The sequence below is a fragment of the Lissotriton vulgaris genome, chromosome 9 (genome assembly GCF_964263255.1).
Source record: "Lissotriton vulgaris chromosome 9, aLisVul1.2, whole genome shotgun sequence".
Lineage (NCBI taxonomy): Eukaryota > Metazoa > Chordata > Amphibia > Caudata > Salamandridae > Lissotriton > Lissotriton vulgaris.
In genome coordinates this window covers 540,754,197-540,779,295 of record NC_141697.1, presented here as the reverse complement: position 1 = coordinate 540,779,295, position 25,099 = coordinate 540,754,197, and the positions used below count along the sequence as shown (strand labels likewise).

Here is a 25,099-nt window from a genome sequence, read left to right as displayed (position 1 = left end):
CCAAACGCTCAAAAGCCTCACACCGGGCAAGCCCTCACCGGGTATATCTCTGGCTCCAAGGTAAAGCCAAATCCTGAGCATGCTAGTGCTAGGATCACAGAGCGAGAGAGAGATGGTTCAAGAGCTACTGTCTTGATAAAGGCCTGAAACGGCTAGTGCCTAAGAGTGTCTGACTTTCAGTTATGACTGATTGTGAGAGGGGAAGATGAAGTTTTTCTGCACCCAGCATGCCTTGGGATATACTTATGCAAATGAGGTGAGAGCCAGACCAATCCCATGCTACTCTGCCTAATGCTCCTTATCTGCATAAAAAGAACACTTTCACAAGGGAGCAGAGTGGCGCAGCGGAAGCGTGCTGGGCCCATAACCCAGAGGTCGATGGATCGAAACCATCCTCTGCTAATTTTGCTTGATTTTACTTCCAAGGACCAAGCTGTCATTTCCACGCTACCAGCAAGGAAAAGCGCAAGCTTGTGCCAGCTATGTGAGAAAAGACTTCTCAACTATCTGTGTCTGCTGAAATACAAGAGAGGGATCGTCAAAGGCTCCACACTGTACTTTGAAAGTAAAGGCACACAATAATAAGCATGAATGACTGGTGGGACCTTCAAACACTTTTATGTGGAGGCTTTGAATTTCATTCTTCCCTTTTTTGTTCTGCTCTTATCTATCTCCTGGGCATTTCATGGAATGTTCTCTATTTCTCTTCCCTGCTTTGCTTCCCATGCTGCCTCTATGTGTTCATATCTATTATTTGTATTGCTGCTTTCCATTCTTCTCTTCTGCACAGCTTTGTCCTTGGTTTCAATCCCAGTTCCTTACCCTCTACAAAAACTTTCTATTGCTTTTCATGTTGGTATCTAAACCAAATGCACCATTGAAGCTGGTGCATGATAGTCATTGAACTCAGGGTCCTAATGTTTAGAACCGAGAGCGCAAAGATCAGAGGGCGTTGGTGGTATAGTGGTGAGCATAGCTGCCTTCCAAGCAGTTGACCCGGGTTCGATTCCCGGCCAACGCAGTACAAATACTTATATATTCTGCAAGCAGGATATATTTTAAAGCAACATTTCACAAAATGGTAATATAATTAAGAGGTTAATCAGCCATTATATAAAAAATAAACAAATATGTAGGCAAGCATTTCGATCGCCCCTTCTGCTATATTCATTGTCCTAATATATGATAAGTTTCATAAAGCAGAGTCACCACTCACATGTACTGGTAAAAAAATATGTTACAGTGGGCAGACAATGAAAGGGCTGAGGCCCAACCAGACATTTTAACTCCAGCATCTCTATGTTAAAAAGCATTTCCTAGGCAATATTTAGCCTCTGAAAAAATATGCAAGATCCAGCAATAAATCTGGCAAAAGTCCCCAACATTTTGTGCATACTTGTGCCCTCACCTGAATGTAGCACCACCTTGTAGCCGTCGGAGGTAACTGCAGCTCACAAAATGTTTCATCAGAGGGCAAGTTTAGAGGAATCCAAAAGGCAGATGTCCATGGAAAGAGCCTCCGACTGCAGCAGGAAGTTTGGATGCTTCAAATTTGCATAGCTTCCAGTCCAACGTCCTCTCATGTACCGAACGCTCCCAAACGCTCTAAAGCCTTATACCGGCAAGCCCTCACCGGGTAGATCTCTGGCTCCCAGGAAAAGCCAAATACTGAGCATGCAAGCACTAGGATCACAGAGAGAGAGAGAGACAGAGAGCGTCGGAGAGCTGTTGTCTTGTTAAAGGCCTGAAACGGCTAGTGCCTAAGAGGGTCTGGACTTTCAGTTGTGACTGATTGTGAGAGGGGAAGATAAAGATTTTCTGCACCCAGCATGCCTTGCGATATACTTAGGCAAATGAGGTGAGAGCCCGACCAATCCCACGTCACTTCTCTGAATGCCTCCTCATCTGCATAAAGAGAACACTTTCACAAAGGAGCAGAGTGGCGCAGCGGAAGCGTGCTGGGCCCATAACCCAGAGGTCGATGTATCGAAACCATCCTCTGCTAATTTTGCTTGATTTTCCTTCCAAGGACCAAGCTGTCATTTCCACATAGCCAGAAAGGAAAAGTGCAAGCTTGTGCCAGCTATGTGAGAAAAGACTTCTCAACTATTCGTGTCTGTGTAATACAAGAGTGATCGTGAAAGGTACAACCCTGTACTTTGAAAGTAAAGACACACAATTATAACCATAAATGACTGACTGGTGGGAGCTTCACACAACTTTCTGGGCATGCTTTGAATTTCATTCTTCCCTTTTTGTTCTGCTCTTATATATCTCCTGGGCATTTCATGGAATGTTCTCTTTCTCTTCCCTGCTTTGCTTCCCATGCTGCCTATATATGCTCATTTCTACTATTTGTACTGTTGCTTTTCATTTCTTCTCTTCTGCACAACTTTGTCCTTGGTTTCAATCCCCAGTTCCTTACCCTCTGCAAAAAACGTTCTACTGCTTCTCATGTTGGTATCTAAACCAAATGCACCATTGAAGCTGGTGCAAGATAGTCATTGATTTCTGCAACGTAATATTTAGAACCGAGAGCTAACACATCAGAGGGCGTTGGTGGTATAGTGGTGAGCATAGCTGCTTCCTAAGCAGTTGACCCGGGTTTGATTCCCGGCCAACGCACTGAAAATACTTATATATTCTGCAAGCAGGATATATTGTAATGCAACATGTCACAAAATGGAAATTTCACGAACAGATTAATCAGCCATATATAAAAAAATAAACAAATACGTGGGCAAACATCTCAATCGCACCTTCTGCTACATACATTGTCCTAATATATGATAAGTTTCATAAAGCAGAGTCACAACACACATGTGCTGGTAATAAATTTGTTACAGTGGGCAAACAATGGAAGGGCTGAGGCCCGACCAGACATTGTAACTCCAGCATCTCTATGTTAAAAAGCATTTCTAGGCAATATCTAGCCTCTGAAAAAATATGCAAGATCCACCGATAAATCTGGCAAAAGTCCCTAACATTTTGTGCATACTTGTGCTCTCACCTGAATGTAGCGCCACCTTGTAGCTGTCGAAGGAAACTGCTGCTCACAAAATGTTTTATCAGAAGGCAAGTTGAGAGGAATCCAAGAGTCAGATGTCCATGGAAAGAACCACTCACTGAAGCAGGAATGTTGGAGGCTTCATATTCGCATAGTTTCCTGTCCAACGTCCACTCACGTCCCGAACGCTCCCAAACGCTCAAAAGCCTCACACCGGGCAAGCCCTCACCGGGTATATCTCTGGCTCCAAGGTAAAGCCAAATCCTGAGCATGCTAGTGCTAGGATCACAGAGCGAGAGAGAGATGGTTCAAGAGCTACTGTCTTGATAAAGGCCTGAAACGGCTAGTGCCTAAGAGTGTCTGACTTTCAGTTATGACTGATTGTGAGAGGGGAAGATGAAGTTTTTCTGCACCCAGCATGCCTTGGGATATACTTATGCAAATGAGGTGAGAGCCAGACCAATCCCATGCTACTCTGCCTAATGCTCCTTATCTGCATAAAAAGAACACTTTCACAACGGAGCAGAGTGGCGCAGCGGAAGCGTGCTGGGCCCATAACCCAGAGGTCGATGGATCGAAACCATCCTCTGCTAATTTTGCTTGATTTTACTTCCAAGGACCAAGCTGTCATTTCCACGCTACCAGCAAGGAAAAGCGCAAGCTTGTGCCAGCTATGTGAGAAAAGACTTCTCAACTATCTGTGTCTGCTGAAATACAAGAGAGGGATCGTCAAAAGCTCCACACTGTACTTTGAAAGTAAAGGCACACAATAATAAGCATGAATGACTGGTGGGACCTTCAAACACTTTTATGTGGAGGCTTTGAATTTCATTCTTCCCTTTTTTGTTCTGCTCTTATCTATCTCCTGGGCATTTCATGGAATGTTCTCTATTTCTCTTCTCTGCTTTGCTTCCCATGCTGCCTCTATGTGTTCATATCTATTATTTGTATTGCTGCTTTCCATTCTTCTCTTCTGCACAGCTTTGTCCTTGGTTTCAATCCCAGTTCCTTACCCTCTACAAAAACTTTCTATTGCTTTTCATGTTGGTATCTAAACCAAATGCACCATTGAAGCTGGTGCATGATAGTCATTGAACTCAGGATCCTAATGTTTAGAACCGAGAGCACAAAGATCAGAGGGCGTTGGTGGTATAGTGGTGAGCATAGCTGCCTTCCAAGCAGTTGACCCGGGTTCGATTCCCGGCCAACGCAGTACAAATACTTATATATTCTGCAAGCAGGATATATTTTAAAGCAACATTTCACAAAATGGTAATATAATTAAGAGGTTAATCAGCCATTATATAAAAAATAAACAAATATGTAGGCAAGCATTTCGATCGCCCCTTCTGCTATATTCATTGTCCTAATATATGATAAGTTTCATAAAGCAGAGTCACCACTCACATGTACTGGTAAAAAAATATGTTACAGTGGGCAGACAATGAAAGGGCTGAGGCCCGACCAGACATTTTAACTCCAGCATCTCTATGTTAAAAAGCATTTCCGAGGCAATATTTAGCCTCTGAAAAAAATATGCAAGGTCCAGCAATAAATCTGGCAAAAGTCCCCAACATTTTGTGCATACTTGTGCCCTCACCTGAATGTAGCACCACCTTGTAGCCGTCGGAGGTAACTGCAGCTCACAAAATGTTTCATCAGAGGGCAAGTTTAGAGGAATCCAAAAGGCAGATGTCCATGGAAAGAGCCTCCGACTGCAGCAGGAAGTTTGGATGCTTCAAATTTGCATAGCTTCCAGTCCAACGTCCTCTCATGTACCGAACGCTCCCAAACGCTCTAAAGCCTTATACCGGCAAGCCCTCACCGGGTAGATCTCTGGCTCCCAGGAAAAGCCAAATACTGAGCATGCAAGCACTAGGATCACAGAGAGAGAGAGAGACAGAGAGCGTCGGAGAGCTGTTGTCTTGTTAAAGGCCTGAAACGGCTAGTGCCTAAGAGGGTCTGGACTTTCAGTTGTGACTGATTGTGAGAGGGGAAGATAAAGATTTTCTGCACCCAGCATGCCTTGCGATATACTTAGGCAAATGAGGTGAGAGCCCGACCAATCCCACGTCACTTCTCTGAATGCCTCCTCATCTGCATAAAGAGAACACTTTCACAAAGGAGCAGAGTGGCGCAGCGGAAGCGTGCTGGGCCCATAACCCAGAGGTCGATGGATCGAAACCATCCTCTGCTAATTTTGCTTGATTTTCCTTCCAAGGACCAAGCTGTCATTTCCACATAGCCAGAAAGGAAAAGTGCAAGCTTGTACCAGCTATGTGAGAAAAGACTTCTCAACTATTCGTGTCTGTGTAATACAAGAGTGATCGTGAAAGGTACAACCCTGTACTTTGAAAGTAAAGACACACAATTATAACCATAAATGACTGGTGGGAGCTTCACACAACTTTCTGGGCATGCTTTGAATTTCATTCTTCCCTTTTTGTTCTGCTCTTATCTATCTCCTGGGCATTTCATGGAATGTTCTCTTTCTCTTCCCTGCTTTGCTTCCCATGCTGCCTATATATGCTCATTTCTACTATTTGTACTGTTGCTTTTCATTTCTTCTCTTCTGCACAACTTTGTCCTTGGTTTCAATCCCCAGTTCCTTACCCTCTGCAAAAAACGTTCTACTGCTTCTCATGTTGGTATCTAAACCAAATGCACCATTGAAGCTGGTGCAAGATAGTCATTGATTTCTGCAACGTAATATTTAGAACCGAGAGCTAACACATCAGAGGGCGTTGGTGGTATAGTGGTGAGCATAGCTGCTTCCCAAGCAGTTGACCCGGGTTCTATTCCCGGCCAACGCACTGAAAATACTTATATATTCTGCAAGCAGGATATATTGTAATGCAACATGTCACAAAATGGAAATTTCACGAACAGATTAATCAGCCATATATAAAAAAATAAACAAATACGTGGGCAAACATCTCAATCGCACCTTCTGCTACATACATTGTCCTAATATATGATAAGTTTCATAAAGCAGAGTCACAACACACATGTGCTGGTAATAAATTTGTTACAGTGGGCAAACAATGGAAGGGCTGAGGCCCGACCAGACATTGTAACTCCAGCATCTCTATGTTAAAAAGCATTTCTAGGCAATATCTAGCCTCTGAAAAAAATATGCAAGATCCACCGATAAATCTGGCAAAAGTCCCTAACATTTTGTGCATACTTGTGCTCTCACCTGAATGTAGCGCCACCTTGTAGCTGTCGAAGGAAACTGCTGCTCACAAAATGTTTTATCAGAAGGCAAGTTGAGAGGAATCCAAGAGTCAGATGTCCATGGAAAGAACCACTCACTGAAGCAGGAATGTTGGAGGCTTCATATTCGCATAGTTTCCTGTCCAACGTCCACAACGCTCCCAAACGCTCAAAAGCCTCACACCGGGCAAGCCCTCACCGGGTATATCTCTGGCTCCAAGGTAAAGCCAAATCCTGAGCATGCTAGTGCTAGGATCACAGAGCGAGAGAGAGATGGTTCAAGAGCTACTGTCTTGATAAAGGCCTGAAACGGCTAGTGCCTAAGAGTGTCTGACTTTCAGTTATGACTGATTGTGAGAGGGGAAGATGAAGTTTTTCTGCACCCAGCATGCCTTGGGATATACTTATGCAAATGAGGTGAGAGCCAGACCAATCCCATGCTACTCTGCCTAATGCTCCTTATCTGCATAAAAAGAACACTTTCACAAGGGAGCAGAGTGGCGCAGCGGAAGCGTGCTGGGCCCATAACCCAGAGGTCGATGGATCGAAACCATCCTCTGCTAATTTTGCTTGATTTTACTTCCAAGGACCAAGCTGTCATTTCCACGCTACCAGCAAGGAAAAGCGCAAGCTTGTGCCAGCTATGTGAGAAAAGACTTCTCAACTATCTGTGTCTGCTGAAATACAAGAGAGGGATCGTCAAAGGCTCCACACTGTACTTTGAAAGTAAAGGCACACAATAATAAGCATGAATGACTGGTGGGACCTTCAAACACTTTTATGTGGAGGCTTTGAATTTCATTCTTCCCTTTTTTGTTCTGCTCTTATCTATCTCCTGGGCATTTCATGGAATGTTCTCTATTTCTCTTCCCTGCTTTGCTTCCCATGCTGCCTCTATGTGTTCATATCTATTATTTGTATTGCTGCTTTCCATTCTTCTCTTCTGCACAGCTTTGTCCTTGGTTTCAATCCCAGTTCCTTACCCTCTACAAAAACTTTCTATTGCTTTTCATGTTGGTATCTAAACCAAATGCACCATTGAAGCTGGTGCATGATAGTCATTGAACTCAGGGTCCTAATGTTTAGAACCGAGAGCGCAAAGATCAGAGGGCGTTGGTGGTATAGTGGTGAGCATAGCTGCCTTCCAAGCAGTTGACCCGGGTTCGATTCCCGGCCAACGCAGTACAAATACTTATATATTCTGCAAGCAGGATATATTTTAAAGCAACATTTCACAAAATGGTAATATAATTAAGAGGTTAATCAGCCATTATATAAAAAATAAACAAATATGTAGGCAAGCATTTCGATCGCCCCTTCTGCTATATTCATTGTCCTAATATATGATAAGTTTCATAAAGCAGAGTCACCACTCACATGTACTGGTAAAAAAATATGTTACAGTGGGCAGACAATGAAAGGGCTGAGGCCCAACCAGACATTTTAACTCCAGCATCTCTATGTTAAAAAGCATTTCCTAGGCAATATTTAGCCTCTGAAAAAATATGCAAGATCCAGCAATAAATCTGGCAAAAGTCCCCAACATTTTGTGCATACTTGTGCCCTCACCTGAATGTAGCACCACCTTGTAGCCGTCGGAGGTAACTGCAGCTCACAAAATGTTTCATCAGAGGGCAAGTTTAGAGGAATCCAAAAGGCAGATGTCCATGGAAAGAGCCTCCGACTGCAGCAGGAAGTTTGGATGCTTCAAATTTGCATAGCTTCCAGTCCAACGTCCTCTCATGTACCGAACGCTCCCAAACGCTCTAAAGCCTTATACCGGCAAGCCCTCACCGGGTAGATCTCTGGCTCCCAGGAAAAGCCAAATACTGAGCATGCAAGCACTAGGATCACAGAGAGAGAGAGAGACAGAGAGCGTCGGAGAGCTGTTGTCTTGTTAAAGGCCTGAAACGGCTAGTGCCTAAGAGGGTCTGGACTTTCAGTTGTGACTGATTGTGAGAGGGGAAGATAAAGATTTTCTGCACCCAGCATGCCTTGCGATATACTTAGGCAAATGAGGTGAGAGCCCGACCAATCCCACGTCACTTCTCTGAATGCCTCCTCATCTGCATAAAGAGAACACTTTCACAAAGGAGCAGAGTGGCGCAGCGGAAGCGTGCTGGGCCCATAACCCAGAGGTCGATGTATCGAAACCATCCTCTGCTAATTTTGCTTGATTTTCCTTCCAAGGACCAAGCTGTCATTTCCACATAGCCAGAAAGGAAAAGTGCAAGCTTGTGCCAGCTATGTGAGAAAAGACTTCTCAACTATTCGTGTCTGTGTAATACAAGAGTGATCGTGAAAGGTACAACCCTGTACTTTGAAAGTAAAGACACACAATTATAACCATAAATGACTGACTGGTGGGAGCTTCACACAACTTTCTGGGCATGCTTTGAATTTCATTCTTCCCTTTTTGTTCTGCTCTTATATATCTCCTGGGCATTTCATGGAATGTTCTCTTTCTCTTCCCTGCTTTGCTTCCCATGCTGCCTATATATGCTCATTTCTACTATTTGTACTGTTGCTTTTCATTTCTTCTCTTCTGCACAACTTTGTCCTTGGTTTCAATCCCCAGTTCCTTACCCTCTGCAAAAAACGTTCTACTGCTTCTCATGTTGGTATCTAAACCAAATGCACCATTGAAGCTGGTGCAAGATAGTCATTGATTTCTGCAACGTAATATTTAGAACCGAGAGCTAACACATCAGAGGGCGTTGGTGGTATAGTGGTGAGCATAGCTGCTTCCTAAGCAGTTGACCCGGGTTTGATTCCCGGCCAACGCACTGAAAATACTTATATATTCTGCAAGCAGGATATATTGTAATGCAACATGTCACAAAATGGAAATTTCACGAACAGATTAATCAGCCATATATAAAAAAATAAACAAATACGTGGGCAAACATCTCAATCGCACCTTCTGCTACATACATTGTCCTAATATATGATAAGTTTCATAAAGCAGAGTCACAACACACATGTGCTGGTAATAAATTTGTTACAGTGGGCAAACAATGGAAGGGCTGAGGCCCGACCAGACATTGTAACTCCAGCATCTCTATGTTAAAAAGCATTTCTAGGCAATATCTAGCCTCTGAAAAAATATGCAAGATCCACCGATAAATCTGGCAAAAGTCCCTAACATTTTGTGCATACTTGTGCTCTCACCTGAATGTAGCGCCACCTTGTAGCTGTCGAAGGAAACTGCTGCTCACAAAATGTTTTATCAGAAGGCAAGTTGAGAGGAATCCAAGAGTCAGATGTCCATGGAAAGAACCACTCACTGAAGCAGGAATGTTGGAGGCTTCATATTCGCATAGTTTCCTGTCCAACGTCCACTCACGTCCCGAACGCTCCCAAACGCTCAAAAGCCTCACACCGGGCAAGCCCTCACCGGGTATATCTCTGGCTCCAAGGTAAAGCCAAATCCTGAGCATGCTAGTGCTAGGATCACAGAGCGAGAGAGAGATGGTTCAAGAGCTACTGTCTTGATAAAGGCCTGAAACGGCTAGTGCCTAAGAGTGTCTGACTTTCAGTTATGACTGATTGTGAGAGGGGAAGATGAAGTTTTTCTGCACCCAGCATGCCTTGGGATATACTTATGCAAATGAGGTGAGAGCCAGACCAATCCCATGCTACTCTGCCTAATGCTCCTTATCTGCATAAAAAGAACACTTTCACAACGGAGCAGAGTGGCGCAGCGGAAGCGTGCTGGGCCCATAACCCAGAGGTCGATGGATCGAAACCATCCTCTGCTAATTTTGCTTGATTTTACTTCCAAGGACCAAGCTGTCATTTCCACGCTACCAGCAAGGAAAAGCGCAAGCTTGTGCCAGCTATGTGAGAAAAGACTTCTCAACTATCTGTGTCTGCTGAAATACAAGAGAGGGATCGTCAAAAGCTCCACACTGTACTTTGAAAGTAAAGGCACACAATAATAAGCATGAATGACTGGTGGGACCTTCAAACACTTTTATGTGGAGGCTTTGAATTTCATTCTTCCCTTTTTTGTTCTGCTCTTATCTATCTCCTGGGCATTTCATGGAATGTTCTCTATTTCTCTTCCCTGCTTTGCTTCCCATGCTGCCTCTATGTGTTCATATCTATTATTTGTATTGCTGCTTTCCATTCTTCTCTTCTGCACAGCTTTGTCCTTGGTTTCAATCCCAGTTCCTTACCCTCTACAAAAACTTTCTATTGCTTTTCATGTTGGTATCTAAACCAAATGCACCATTGAAGCTGGTGCATGATAGTCATTGAACTCAGGGTCCTAATGTTTAGAACCGAGAGCACAAAGATCAGAGGGCGTTGGTGGTATAGTGGTGAGCATAGCTGCCTTCCAAGCAGTTGACCCGGGTTCGATTCCCGGCCAACGCAGTACAAATACTTATATATTCTGCAAGCAGGATATATTTTAAAGCAACATTTCACAAAATGGTAATATAATTAAGAGGTTAATCAGCCATTATATAAAAAATAAACAAATATGTAGGCAAGCATTTCGATCGCCCCTTCTGCTATATTCATTGTCCTAATATATGATAAGTTTCATAAAGCAGAGTCACCACTCACATGTACTGGTAAAAAAATATGTTACAGTGGGCAGACAATGAAAGGGCTGAGGCCCGACCAGACATTTTAACTCCAGCATCTCTATGTTAAAAAGCATTTCCGAGGCAATATTTAGCCTCTGAAAAAAATATGCAAGGTCCAGCAATAAATCTGGCAAAAGTCCCCAACATTTTGTGCATACTTGTGCCCTCACCTGAATGTAGCACCACCTTGTAGCCGTCGGAGGTAACTGCAGCTCACAAAATGTTTCATCAGAGGGCAAGTTTAGAGGAATCCAAAAGGCAGATGTCCATGGAAAGAGCCTCCGACTGCAGCAGGAAGTTTGGATGCTTCAAATTTGCATAGCTTCCAGTCCAACGTCCTCTCATGTACCGAACGCTCCCAAACGCTCTAAAGCCTTATACCGGCAAGCCCTCACCGGGTAGATCTCTGGCTCCCAGGAAAAGCCAAATACTGAGCATGCAAGCACTAGGATCACAGAGAGAGAGAGAGACAGAGAGCGTCGGAGAGCTGTTGTCTTGTTAAAGGCCTGAAACGGCTAGTGCCTAAGAGGGTCTGGACTTTCAGTTGTGACTGATTGTGAGAGGGGAAGATAAAGATTTTCTGCACCCAGCATGCCTTGCGATATACTTAGGCAAATGAGGTGAGAGCCCGACCAATCCCACGTCACTTCTCTGAATGCCTCCTCATCTGCATAAAGAGAACACTTTCACAAAGGAGCAGAGTGGCGCAGCGGAAGCGTGCTGGGCCCATAACCCAGAGGTCGATGGATCGAAACCATCCTCTGCTAATTTTGCTTGATTTTCCTTCCAAGGACCAAGCTGTCATTTCCACATAGCCAGAAAGGAAAAGTGCAAGCTTGTACCAGCTATGTGAGAAAAGACTTCTCAACTATTCGTGTCTGTGTAATACAAGAGTGATCGTGAAAGGTACAACCCTGTACTTTGAAAGTAAAGACACACAATTATAACCATAAATGACTGGTGGGAGCTTCACACAACTTTCTGGGCATGCTTTGAATTTCATTCTTCCCTTTTTGTTCTGCTCTTATCTATCTCCTGGGCATTTCATGGAATGTTCTCTTTCTCTTCCCTGCTTTGCTTCCCATGCTGCCTATATATGCTCATTTCTACTATTTGTACTGTTGCTTTTCATTTCTTCTCTTCTGCACAACTTTGTCCTTGGTTTCAATCCCCAGTTCCTTACCCTCTGCAAAAAACGTTCTACTGCTTCTCATGTTGGTATCTAAACCAAATGCACCATTGAAGCTGGTGCAAGATAGTCATTGATTTCTGCAACGTAATATTTAGAACCGAGAGCTAACACATCAGAGGGCGTTGGTGGTATAGTGGTGAGCATAGCTGCTTCCCAAGCAGTTGACCCGGGTTCTATTCCCGGCCAACGCACTGAAAATACTTATATATTCTGCAAGCAGGATATATTGTAATGCAACATGTCACAAAATGGAAATTTCACGAACAGATTAATCAGCCATATATAAAAAAATAAACAAATACGTGGGCAAACATCTCAATCGCACCTTCTGCTACATACATTGTCCTAATATATGATAAGTTTCATAAAGCAGAGTCACAACACACATGTGCTGGTAATAAATTTGTTACAGTGGGCAAACAATGGAAGGGCTGAGGCCCGACCAGACATTGTAACTCCAGCATCTCTATGTTAAAAAGCATTTCTAGGCAATATCTAGCCTCTGAAAAAAATATGCAAGATCCACCGATAAATCTGGCAAAAGTCCCTAACATTTTGTGCATACTTGTGCTCTCACCTGAATGTAGCGCCACCTTGTAGCTGTCGAAGGAAACTGCTGCTCACAAAATGTTTTATCAGAAGGCAAGTTGAGAGGAATCCAAGAGTCAGATGTCCATGGAAAGAACCACTCACTGAAGCAGGAATGTTGGAGGCTTCATATTCGCATAGTTTCCTGTCCAACGTCCACAACGCTCCCAAACGCTCAAAAGCCTCACACCGGGCAAGCCCTCACCGGGTATATCTCTGGCTCCAAGGTAAAGCCAAATCCTGAGCATGCTAGTGCTAGGATCACAGAGCGAGAGAGAGATGGTTCAAGAGCTACTGTCTTGATAAAGGCCTGAAACGGCTAGTGCCTAAGAGTGTCTGACTTTCAGTTATGACTGATTGTGAGAGGGGAAGATGAAGTTTTTCTGCACCCAGCATGCCTTGGGATATACTTATGCAAATGAGGTGAGAGCCAGACCAATCCCATGCTACTCTGCCTAATGCTCCTTATCTGCATAAAAAGAACACTTTCACAAGGGAGCAGAGTGGCGCAGCGGAAGCGTGCTGGGCCCATAACCCAGAGGTCGATGGATCGAAACCATCCTCTGCTAATTTTGCTTGATTTTACTTCCAAGGACCAAGCTGTCATTTCCACGCTACCAGCAAGGAAAAGCGCAAGCTTGTGCCAGCTATGTGAGAAAAGACTTCTCAACTATCTGTGTCTGCTGAAATACAAGAGAGGGATCGTCAAAGGCTCCACACTGTACTTTGAAAGTAAAGGCACACAATAATAAGCATGAATGACTGGTGGGACCTTCAAACACTTTTATGTGGAGGCTTTGAATTTCATTCTTCCCTTTTTTGTTCTGCTCTTATCTATCTCCTGGGCATTTCATGGAATGTTCTCTATTTCTCTTCCCTGCTTTGCTTCCCATGCTGCCTCTATGTGTTCATATCTATTATTTGTATTGCTGCTTTCCATTCTTCTCTTCTGCACAGCTTTGTCCTTGGTTTCAATCCCAGTTCCTTACCCTCTACAAAAACTTTCTATTGCTTTTCATGTTGGTATCTAAACCAAATGCACCATTGAAGCTGGTGCATGATAGTCATTGAACTCAGGGTCCTAATGTTTAGAACCGAGAGCGCAAAGATCAGAGGGCGTTGGTGGTATAGTGGTGAGCATAGCTGCCTTCCAAGCAGTTGACCCGGGTTCGATTCCCGGCCAACGCAGTACAAATACTTATATATTCTGCAAGCAGGATATATTTTAAAGCAACATTTCACAAAATGGTAATATAATTAAGAGGTTAATCAGCCATTATATAAAAAATAAACAAATATGTAGGCAAGCATTTCGATCGCCCCTTCTGCTATATTCATTGTCCTAATATATGATAAGTTTCATAAAGCAGAGTCACCACTCACATGTACTGGTAAAAAAATATGTTACAGTGGGCAGACAATGAAAGGGCTGAGGCCCAACCAGACATTTTAACTCCAGCATCTCTATGTTAAAAAGCATTTCCTAGGCAATATTTAGCCTCTGAAAAAATATGCAAGATCCAGCAATAAATCTGGCAAAAGTCCCCAACATTTTGTGCATACTTGTGCCCTCACCTGAATGTAGCACCACCTTGTAGCCGTCGGAGGTAACTGCAGCTCACAAAATGTTTCATCAGAGGGCAAGTTTAGAGGAATCCAAAAGGCAGATGTCCATGGAAAGAGCCTCCGACTGCAGCAGGAAGTTTGGATGCTTCAAATTTGCATAGCTTCCAGTCCAACGTCCTCTCATGTACCGAACGCTCCCAAACGCTCTAAAGCCTTATACCGGCAAGCCCTCACCGGGTAGATCTCTGGCTCCCAGGAAAAGCCAAATACTGAGCATGCAAGCACTAGGATCACAGAGAGAGAGAGAGACAGAGAGCGTCGGAGAGCTGTTGTCTTGTTAAAGGCCTGAAACGGCTAGTGCCTAAGAGGGTCTGGACTTTCAGTTGTGACTGATTGTGAGAGGGGAAGATAAAGATTTTCTGCACCCAGCATGCCTTGCGATATACTTAGGCAAATGAGGTGAGAGCCCGACCAATCCCACGTCACTTCTCTGAATGCCTCCTCATCTGCATAAAGAGAACACTTTCACAAAGGAGCAGAGTGGCGCAGCGGAAGCGTGCTGGGCCCATAACCCAGAGGTCGATGTATCGAAACCATCCTCTGCTAATTTTGCTTGATTTTCCTTCCAAGGACCAAGCTGTCATTTCCACATAGCCAGAAAGGAAAAGTGCAAGCTTGTGCCAGCTATGTGAGAAAAGACTTCTCAACTATTCGTGTCTGTGTAATACAAGAGTGATCGTGAAAGGTACAACCCTGTACTTTGAAAGTAAAGACACACAATTATAACCATAAATGACTGACTGGTGGGAGCTTCACACAACTTTCTGGGCATGCTTTGAATTTCATTCTTCCCTTTTTGTTCTGCTCTTATATATCTCCTGGGCATTTCATGGAATGTTCTCTTTCTCTTCCCTGCTTTGCTTCCCATGCTGCCTATATATGCTCATTTCTACTATTTGTACTGTTGCTTTTCATTTCTTCTCTTCTGCACAACTTTGTCCTTGGTTTCAATCCCCAGTTCCTTACCCTCTGCAAAAAACGTTCTACTGCTTCTCATGTTGGTATCTAAACCAAATGCACCATTGAAGCTGGTGCAAGATAGTCATTGATTTCTGCAACGTAATATTTAGAACCGAGAGCTAACACATCAGAGGGCGTTGGTGGTATAGTGGTGAGCATAGCTGCTTCCTAAGCAGTTGACCCGGGTTTGATTCCCGGCCAACGCACTGAAAATACTTATATATTCTGCAAGCAGGATATATTGTAATGCAACATGTCACAAAATGGAAATTTCACGAACAGATTAATCAGCCATATATAAAAAAATAAACAAATACGTGGGCAAACATCTCAATCGCACCTTCTGCTACATACATTGTCCTAATATATGATAAGTTTCATAAAGCAGAGTCACAACACACATGTGCTGGTAATAAATTTGTTACAGTGGGCAAACAATGGAAGGGCTGAGGCCCGACCAGACATTGTAACTCCAGCATCTCTATGTTAAAAAGCATTTCTAGGCAATATCTAGCCTCTGAAAAAATATGCAAGATCCACCGATAAATCTGGCAAAAGTCCCTAACATTTTGTGCATACTTGTGCTCTCACCTGAATGTAGCGCCACCTTGTAGCTGTCGAAGGAAACTGCTGCTCACAAAATGTTTTATCAGAAGGCAAGTTGAGAGGAATCCAAGAGTCAGATGTCCATGGAAAGAACCACTCACTGAAGCAGGAATGTTGGAGGCTTCATATTCGCATAGTTTCCTGTCCAACGTCCACTCACGTCCCGAACGCTCCCAAACGCTCAAAAGCCTCACACCGGGCAAGCCCTCACCGGGTATATCTCTGGCTCCAAGGTAAAGCCAAATCCTGAGCATGCTAGTGCTAGGATCACAGAGCGAGAGAGAGATGGTTCAAGAGCTACTGTCTTGATAAAGGCCTGAAACGGCTAGTGCCTAAGAGTGTCTGACTTTCAGTTATGACTGATTGTGAGAGGGGAAGATGAAGTTTTTCTGCACCCAGCATGCCTTGGGATATACTTATGCAAATGAGGTGAGAGCCAGACCAATCCCATGCTACTCTGCCTAATGCTCCTTATCTGCATAAAAAGAACACTTTCACAACGGAGCAGAGTGGCGCAGCGGAAGCGTGCTGGGCCCATAACCCAGAGGTCGATGGATCGAAACCATCCTCTGCTAATTTTGCTTGATTTTACTTCCAAGGACCAAGCTGTCATTTCCACGCTACCAGCAAGGAAAAGCGCAAGCTTGTGCCAGCTATGTGAGAAAAGACTTCTCAACTATCTGTGTCTGCTGAAATACAAGAGAGGGATCGTCAAAAGCTCCACACTGTACTTTGAAAGTAAAGGCACACAATAATAAGCATGAATGACTGGTGGGACCTTCAAACACTTTTATGTGGAGGCTTTGAATTTCATTCTTCCCTTTTTTGTTCTGCTCTTATCTATCTCCTGGGCATTTCATGGAATGTTCTCTATTTCTCTTCCCTGCTTTGCTTCCCATGCTGCCTCTATGTGTTCATATCTATTATTTGTATTGCTGCTTTCCATTCTTCTCTTCTGCACAGCTTTGTCCTTGGTTTCAATCCCAGTTCCTTACCCTCTACAAAAACTTTCTATTGCTTTTCATGTTGGTATCTAAACCAAATGCACCATTGAAGCTGGTGCATGATAGTCATTGAACTCAGGGTCCTAATGTTTAGAACCGAGAGCACAAAGATCAGAGGGCGTTGGTGGTATAGTGGTGAGCATAGCTGCCTTCCAAGCAGTTGACCCGGGTTCGATTCCCGGCCAACGCAGTACAAATACTTATATATTCTGCAAGCAGGATATATTTTAAAGCAACATTTCACAAAATGGTAATATAATTAAGAGGTTAATCAGCCATTATATAAAAAATAAACAAATATGTAGGCAAGCATTTCGATCGCCCCTTCTGCTATATTCATTGTCCTAATATATGATAAGTTTCATAAAGCAGAGTCACCACTCACATGTACTGGTAAAAAAATATGTTACAGTGGGCAGACAATGAAAGGGCTGAGGCCCGACCAGACATTTTAACTCCAGCATCTCTATGTTAAAAAGCATTTCCGAGGCAATATTTAGCCTCTGAAAAAAATATGCAAGGTCCAGCAATAAATCTGGCAAAAGTCCCCAACATTTTGTGCATACTTGTGCCCTCACCTGAATGTAGCACCACCTTGTAGCCGTCGGAGGTAACTGCAGCTCACAAAATGTTTCATCAGAGGGCAAGTTTAGAGGAATCCAAAAGGCAGATGTCCATGGAAAGAGCCTCCGACTGCAGCAGGAAGTTTGGATGCTTCAAATTTGCATAGCTTCCAGTCCAACGTCCTCTCATGTACCGAACGCTCCCAAACGCTCTAAAGCCTTATACCGGCAAGCCCTCACCGGGTAGATCTCTGGCTCCCAGGAAAAGCCAAATACTGAGCATGCAAGCACTAGGATCACAGAGAGAGAGAGAGACAGAGAGCGTCGGAGAGCTGTTGTCTTGTTAAAGGCCTGAAACGGCTAGTGCCTAAGAGGGTCTGGACTTTCAGTTGTGACTGATTGTGAGAGGGGAAGATAAAGATTTTCTGCACCCAGCATGCCTTGCGATATACTTAGGCAAATGAGGTGAGAGCCCGACCAATCCCACGTCACTTCTCTGAATGCCTCCTCATCTGCATAAAGAGAACACTTTCACAAAGGAGCAGAGTGGCGCAGCGGAAGCGTGCTGGGCCCATAACCCAGAGGTCGATGGATCGAAACCATCCTCTGCTAATTTTGCTTGATTTTCCTTCCAAGGACCAAGCTGTCATTTCCACATAGCCAGAAAGGAAAAGTGCAAGCTTGTGCCAGCTATGTGAGAAAAGACTTCTCAACTATTCGTGTCTGTGTAATACAAGAGTGATCATGAAAGGTACAACCCTGTACTTTGAAAGTAAAGACACACAATTATAACCATAAATGACTGACTGGTGGGAGCTTCACACAACTTTCTGGGCATGCTTTGAATTTCATTCTTCCCTTTTTGTTCTGCTCTTATCTATCTCCTGGGCATTTCATGGAATGTTCTCTTTCTCTTCCCTGCTTTGCTTCCCATGCTGCCTATATATGCTCATTTCTACTATTTGTACTGTTGCTTTTCATTTCTTCTCTTCTGCACAACTTTGTCCTTGGTTTCAATCCCCAGTTCCTTACCCTCTGCAAAAAACGTTCTACTGCTTCTCATGTTGGTATCTAAACCAAATGCACCATTGAAGCTGGTGCAAGATAGTCATTGATTTCTGCAACGTAATATTTAGAACCGAGAGCTAACACATCAGAGGGCGTTGGTGGTATAGTGGTGAGCATAGCTGCTTCCCAAGCAGTTGACCCGGGTTCGATTCCCGGCCAACGCACTGAAAATACTTATATATTCTGCAAGCAGGATATATTGTAATGCAACATGTCACAAAATGGAAATTTCACGAACAGATTAATCAGCCATATATAAAAAAATAAACAAATACGTGGGCAAACATCTCAATCGCACCTTCTGCTACATACATTGTCCTAATATATGATAAGTTTCATAAAGCAGAGTCACAACACACATGTGCTGGTAATAAATTTGTTACAGTGGGCAAACAATGGAAGGGCTGAGGCCCGACCAGACATTGTAACTCCAGCATCTCTATGTTAAAAAGCATTTCTAGGCAATATCTAGCCTCTGAAAAAATATGCAAGATCCACCGATAAATCTGGCAAAAGTCCCTAACATTTTGTGCATACTTGTGCTCTCACCTGAATGTAGCGCCACCTTGTAGCTGTCGAAGGAAACTGCTGCTCACAAAATGTTTTATCAGAAGGCAAGTTGAGAGGAATCCAAGAGTCAGATGTCCATGGAAAGAACCACTCACTGAAGCAGGAATGTTGGAGGCTTCATATTCGCATAGTTTTCTGTCCAACGTCCACTCACGTCCCGAACGCTCCCAAACGCTCAAAAGCCTCACACCGGGCAAGCCCTCACCGGGTATATCTCTGGCTCCAAGGTAAAGCCAAATCCTGAGCATGCTAGTGCTAGGATCACAGAGCGAGAGAGAGATGGTTCAAGAGCTACTGTCTTGATAAAGGCCTGAAACGGCTAGTGCCTAAGAGTGTCTGACTTTCAGTTATGACTGATTGTGAGAGGGGAAGATGAAGTTTTTCTGCACCCAGCATGCCTTGGGATATACTTATGCAAATGAGGTGAGAGCCAGACCAATCCCATGCTACTCTGCCTAATGCTCCTTATCTGCATAAAAAGAACACTTTCACAACGGAGCAGAGTGGCGCAGCGGAAGCGTGCTGGGCCCATAACCCAGAGGTCGATGGATCGAAACCATCCTCTGCTAATTTTGCTTGATTTTACTTCCAAGGACCAAGCTGTCATTTCCACGCTACCAGCAAGGAAAAGCGCAAGCTTGTGCCAGCTATGTGAGAAAAGACTTCTCAACTATCTGTGTCTGCTGAAATACAAGAGAGGGATCGTCAAAAGCTCCACACTGTACTTTGAAAGTAAAGGCACACAATAATAAGCATGAATGATTGGTGGGACCTTCAAACACTTTTATGTGGAGGCTTTGAATTTCATTCTTCCCTTTTTTGTTCTGCTCTTATCTATCTCCTGGGCATTTCATGGAATGTTCTCTATTTCTCTTCCCTGCTTTGCTTCCCATGCTGCCTCTATGTGTTCATATCTATTATTTGTATTGCTGCTTTCCATTCTTCTCTTCTGCACAGCTTTGTCCTTGGTTTCAATCCCAGTTCCTTACCCTCTACAAAAACTTTCTATTGCTTTTCATGTTGGTATCTAAACCAAATGCACCATTGAAGCTGGTGCATGATAGTCATTGAACTCAGGGTCCTAATGTTTAGAACCGAGAGCGCAAAGATCAGAGGGCGTTGGTGGTACAGTGGTGAGCATAGCTGCCTTCCAAGCAGTTGACCAGGGTTCGATTCCCGGCCAACGCAGTACAAATACTTATATATTCTGCAAGCAGGATATATTTTAAAGCAACATTTCACAAAATGGTAATATAATTAAGAGGTTAATCAGCCATTATATAAAAAATAAACAAATATGTAGGCAAGCATTTCGATCGCCCCTTCTGCTATATTCATTGTCCTAATATATGATAAGTTTCATAAAGCAGAGTCACCACTCACATGTACTGGTAAAAAAATATGTTACAGTGGGCAGACAATGAAAGGGCTGAGGCCCGACCAGACATTTTAACTCCAGCATCTCTATGTTAAAAAGCATTTCCTAGGCAATATTTAGCCTCTGCAAAAAATATGCAAGATCCAGCAATAAATCTGGCAAAAGTCCCCAACATTTTGTGCATACTTGTGCCCTCACCTGAATGTAGCACCACCTTGTAGCCGTCGGAGGTAACTGCAGCTCACAAAATGTTTCATCAGAGGGCAAGTTTAGAGGAATCCAAAAGGCAGATGTCCATGGAAAGAGCCTCCGACTGCAGCAGGAAGTTTGGATGCTTCAAATTTGCATAGCTTCCAGTCCAACGTCCTCTCATGTACCGAACGCTCCCAAACGCTCTAAAGCCTTATACCGGCAAGCCCTCACCGGGTAGATCTCTGGCTCCCAGGTAAAGCCAAATACTGAGCATGCAAGCACTAGGATCACAGAGAGAGAGAGAGACAGAGAGCGTCGGAGAGCTGTTGTCTTGTTAAAGGCCTGAAACGGCTAGTGAATAAGAGGGTCTGGACTTTCAGTTGTGACTGATTGTGAGAGGGGAAGATAAAGATTTTCTGCACCCAGTATGCCTTGCGATATACTTAGGCAAATGAGGTGAGAGCCCGACCAATCCCACGTCACTTCTCTGAATGCCTCCTCATCTGCATAAAGAGAACACTTTCACAAAGGAGCAGAGTGGCGCAGCGGAAGCGTGCTGGGCCCATAACCCAGAGGTCGATGTATTGAAACCATCCTCTGCTAATTTTGCTTGATTTTCCTTCCAAGGACCAAGCTGTCATTTCCACATAGCCAGAAAGGAAAAGTGCAAGCTTGTGCCAGCTATGTGAGAAAAGACTTCTCAACTATTCGTGTCTGTGTAATACAAGAGTGATCGTGAAAGGTACAACCCTGTACTTTGAAAGTAAAGACACACAATTATAACCATAAATGACTGACTGGTGGGAGCTTCACACAACTTTCTGGGCATGCTTTGAATTTCATTCTTCCCTTTTTGTTCTGCTCTTATATATCTCCTGGGCATTTCATGGAATGTTCTCTTTCTCTTCCCTGCTTTGCTTCCCATGCTGCCTATATATGCTCATTTCTACTATTTGTACTGTTGCTTTTCATTTCTTCTCTTCTGCACAACTTTGTCCTTGGTTTCAATCCCCAGTTCCTTACCCTCTGCAAAAAACGTTCTACTGCTTCTCATGTTGGTATCTAAACCAAATGCACCATTGAAGCTGGTGCAAGATAGTCATTGATTTCTGCAACGTAATATTTAGAACCGAGAGCTAACACATCAGAGGGCGTTGGTGGTATAGTGGTGAGCATAGCTGCTTCCCAAGCAGTTGACCCGGGTTTGATTCCCGGCCAACGCACTGAAAATACTTATATATTCTGCAAGCAGGATATATTGTAATGCAACATGTCACAAAATGGAAATTTCACGAACAGATTAATCAGCCATATATAAAAAAATAAACAAATACGTGGGCAAACATCTCAATCGCACCTTCTGCTACATACATTGTCCTAATATATGATAAGTTTCATAAAGCAGAGTCACAACACACATGTGCTGGTAATAAATTTGTTACAGTGGGCAAACAATGGAAGGGCTGAGGCCCGACCAGACATTGTAACTCCAGCATCTCTATGTTAAAAAGCATTTCTAGGCAATATCTAGCCTCTGAAAAAATATGCAAGATCCACCGATAAATCTGGCAAAAGTCCCTAACATTTTGTGCATACTTGTGCTCTCACCTGAATGTAGCGCCACCTTGTAGCTGTCGAAGGAAACTGCTGCTCACAAAATGTTTTATCAGAAGGCAAGTTGAGAGGAATCCAAGAGTCAGATGTCCATGGAAAGAACCACTCACTGAAGCAGGAATGTTGGAGGCTTCATATTCGCATAGTTTCCTGTCCAACGTCCACTCACGTCCCGAACGCTCCCAAACGCTCAAAAGCCTCACACCGGGCAAGCCCTCACCGGGTATATCTCTGGCTCCAAGGTAAAGCCAAATCCTGAGCATGCTAGTGCTAGGATCACAGAGCGAGAGAGAGATGGTTCAAGAGCTACTGTCTTGATAAAGGCCTGAAACGGCTAGTGCCTAAGAGTGTCTGACTTTCAGTTATGACTGATTGTGAGAGGGGAAGATGAAGTTTTTCTGCACCCAGCATGCCTTGGGATATACTTATGCAAATGAGGTGAGAGCCAGACCAATCCCATGCTACTCTGCCTAATGCTCCTTATCTGCATAAAAAGAACACTTTCACAACGGAGCAGAGTGGCGCAGCGGAAGCGTGCTGGGCCCATAACCCAGAGGTCGATGGATCGAAACCATCCTCTGCTAATTTTGCTTGATTTTACTTCCAAGGACCAAGCTGTCATTTCCACGCTACCAGCAAGGAAAAGCGCAAGCTTGTGCCAGCTATGTGAGAAAAGACTTCTCAACTATCTGTGTCTGCTGAAATACAAGAGAGGGATCGTCAAAAGCTCCACACTGTACTTTGAAAGTAAAGGCACACAATAATAAGCATGAATGACTGGTGGGACCTTCAAACACTTTTATGTGGAGGCTTTGAATTTCATTCTTCCCTTTTTTGTTCTGCTCTTATCTATCTCCTGGGCATTTCATGGAATGTTCTCTATTTCTCTTCTCTGCTTTGCTTCCCATGCTGCCTCTATGTGTTCATATCTATTATTTGTATTGCTGCTTTCCATTCTTCTCTTCTGCACAGCTTTGTCCTTGGTTTCAATCCCAGTTCCTTACCCTCTACAAAAACTTTCTATTGCTTTTCATGTTGGTATCTAAACCAAATGCACCATTGAAGCTGGTGCATGATAGTCATTGAACTCAGGGTCCTAATGTTTAGAACCGAGAGCACAAAGATCAGAGGGCGTTGGTGGTATAGTGGTGAGCATAGCTGCCTTCCAAGCAGTTGACCCGGGTTCGATTCCCGGCCAACGCAGTACAAATACTTATATATTCTGCAAGCAGGATATATTTTAAAGCAACATTTCACAAAATGGTAATATAATTAAGAGGTTAATCAGCCATTATATAAAAAATAAACAAATATGTAGGCAAGCATTTCGATCGCCCCTTCTGCTATATTCATTGTCCTAATATATGATAAGTTTCATAAAGCAGAGTCACCACTCACATGTACTGGTAAAAAAATATGTTACAGTGGGCAGACAATGAAAGGGCTGAGGCCCGACCAGACATTTTAACTCCAGCATCTCTATGTTAAAAAGCATTTCCGAGGCAATATTTAGCCTCTGAAAAAAATATGCAAGGTCCAGCAATAAATCTGGCAAAAGTCCCCAACATTTTGTGCATACTTGTGCCCTCACCTGAATGTAGCACCACCTTGTAGCCGTCGGAGGTAACTGCAGCTCACAAAATGTTTCATCAGAGGGCAAGTTTAGAGGAATCCAAAAGGCAGATGTCCATGGAAAGAGCCTCCGACTGCAGCAGGAAGTTTGGATGCTTCAAATTTGCATAGCTTCCAGTCCAACGTCCTCTCATGTACCGAACGCTCCCAAACGCTCTAAAGCCTTATACCGGCAAGCCCTCACCGGGTAGATCTCTGGCTCCCAGGAAAAGCCAAATACTGAGCATGCAAGCACTAGGATCACAGAGAGAGAGAGAGACAGAGAGCGTCGGAGAGCTGTTGTCTTGTTAAAGGCCTGAAACGGCTAGTGCCTAAGAGGGTCTGGACTTTCAGTTGTGACTGATTGTGAGAGGGGAAGATAAAGATTTTCTGCACCCAGCATGCCTTGCGATATACTTAGGCAAATGAGGTGAGAGCCCGACCAATCCCACGTCACTTCTCTGAATGCCTCCTCATCTGCATAAAGAGAACACTTTCACAAAGGAGCAGAGTGGCGCAGCGGAAGCGTGCTGGGCCCATAACCCAGAGGTCGATGGATCGAAACCATCCTCTGCTAATTTTGCTTGATTTTCCTTCCAAGGACCAAGCTGTCATTTCCACATAGCCAGAAAGGAAAAGTGCAAGCTTGTACCAGCTATGTGAGAAAAGACTTCTCAACTATTCGTGTCTGTGTAATACAAGAGTGATCGTGAAAGGTACAACCCTGTACTTTGAAAGTAAAGACACACAATTATAACCATAAATGACTGGTGGGAGCTTCACACAACTTTCTGGGCATGCTTTGAATTTCATTCTTCCCTTTTTGTTCTGCTCTTATCTATCTCCTGGGCATTTCATGGAATGTTCTCTTTCTCTTCCCTGCTTTGCTTCCCATGCTGCCTATATATGCTCATTTCTACTATTTGTACTGTTGCTTTTCATTTCTTCTCTTCTGCACAACTTTGTCCTTGGTTTCAATCCCCAGTTCCTTACCCTCTGCAAAAAACGTTCTACTGCTTCTCATGTTGGTATCTAAACCAAATGCACCATTGAAGCTGGTGCAAGATAGTCATTGATTTCTGCAACGTAATATTTAGAACCGAGAGCTAACACATCAGAGGGCGTTGGTGGTATAGTGGTGAGCATAGCTGCTTCCCAAGCAGTTGACCCGGGTTCTATTCCCGGCCAACGCACTGAAAATACTTATATATTCTGCAAGCAGGATATATTGTAATGCAACATGTCACAAAATGGAAATTTCACGAACAGATTAATCAGCCATATATAAAAAAATAAACAAATACGT

The 25,099-nt window shown here is 43.6% G+C and overlaps 13 non-coding genes across 13 annotated transcripts; all 13 read left to right on the top strand.

Moving 5' to 3' along the window:
- Nucleotides 1-949: 949 nt before the first annotated feature.
- Nucleotides 950-1,021, top strand: TRNAG-UCC (transfer RNA glycine (anticodon UCC)). Its single transcript has one exon. It is a non-coding gene; the product is annotated as a tRNA-Gly (tRNA).
- Nucleotides 1,022-2,553: 1,532 nt separating this feature from the next.
- On the top strand, nucleotides 2,554-2,625 carry TRNAR-CCU (transfer RNA arginine (anticodon CCU)). The gene has a single exon. It is a non-coding gene; the product is annotated as a tRNA-Arg (tRNA).
- A 1,522-nt stretch (nucleotides 2,626-4,147) lies between these two features.
- Nucleotides 4,148-4,219, top strand: TRNAG-UCC (transfer RNA glycine (anticodon UCC)). The gene has a single exon. It is a non-coding gene; the product is annotated as a tRNA-Gly (tRNA).
- Nucleotides 4,220-7,333: 3,114 nt separating this feature from the next.
- Nucleotides 7,334-7,405, top strand: TRNAG-UCC (transfer RNA glycine (anticodon UCC)). Its single transcript has one exon. It is a non-coding gene; the product is annotated as a tRNA-Gly (tRNA).
- A 1,532-nt stretch (nucleotides 7,406-8,937) lies between these two features.
- On the top strand, nucleotides 8,938-9,009 carry TRNAR-CCU (transfer RNA arginine (anticodon CCU)). The gene has a single exon. It is a non-coding gene; the product is annotated as a tRNA-Arg (tRNA).
- A 1,522-nt stretch (nucleotides 9,010-10,531) lies between these two features.
- TRNAG-UCC (transfer RNA glycine (anticodon UCC)) lies at nucleotides 10,532-10,603 on the top strand. The gene has a single exon. It is a non-coding gene; the product is annotated as a tRNA-Gly (tRNA).
- Nucleotides 10,604-13,717: 3,114 nt separating this feature from the next.
- Nucleotides 13,718-13,789, top strand: TRNAG-UCC (transfer RNA glycine (anticodon UCC)). The gene has a single exon. It is a non-coding gene; the product is annotated as a tRNA-Gly (tRNA).
- Nucleotides 13,790-15,321: 1,532 nt separating this feature from the next.
- On the top strand, nucleotides 15,322-15,393 carry TRNAR-CCU (transfer RNA arginine (anticodon CCU)). Its single transcript has one exon. It is a non-coding gene; the product is annotated as a tRNA-Arg (tRNA).
- A 1,522-nt stretch (nucleotides 15,394-16,915) lies between these two features.
- Nucleotides 16,916-16,987, top strand: TRNAG-UCC (transfer RNA glycine (anticodon UCC)). Its single transcript has one exon. It is a non-coding gene; the product is annotated as a tRNA-Gly (tRNA).
- A 1,533-nt stretch (nucleotides 16,988-18,520) lies between these two features.
- On the top strand, nucleotides 18,521-18,592 carry TRNAG-CCC (transfer RNA glycine (anticodon CCC)). The gene has a single exon. It is a non-coding gene; the product is annotated as a tRNA-Gly (tRNA).
- Nucleotides 18,593-20,114: 1,522 nt separating this feature from the next.
- TRNAG-UCC (transfer RNA glycine (anticodon UCC)) lies at nucleotides 20,115-20,186 on the top strand. The gene has a single exon. It is a non-coding gene; the product is annotated as a tRNA-Gly (tRNA).
- A 1,533-nt stretch (nucleotides 20,187-21,719) lies between these two features.
- TRNAG-CCC (transfer RNA glycine (anticodon CCC)) lies at nucleotides 21,720-21,791 on the top strand. The gene has a single exon. It is a non-coding gene; the product is annotated as a tRNA-Gly (tRNA).
- A 1,522-nt stretch (nucleotides 21,792-23,313) lies between these two features.
- Nucleotides 23,314-23,385, top strand: TRNAG-UCC (transfer RNA glycine (anticodon UCC)). Its single transcript has one exon. It is a non-coding gene; the product is annotated as a tRNA-Gly (tRNA).
- Nucleotides 23,386-25,099: the final 1,714 nt, after the last annotated feature.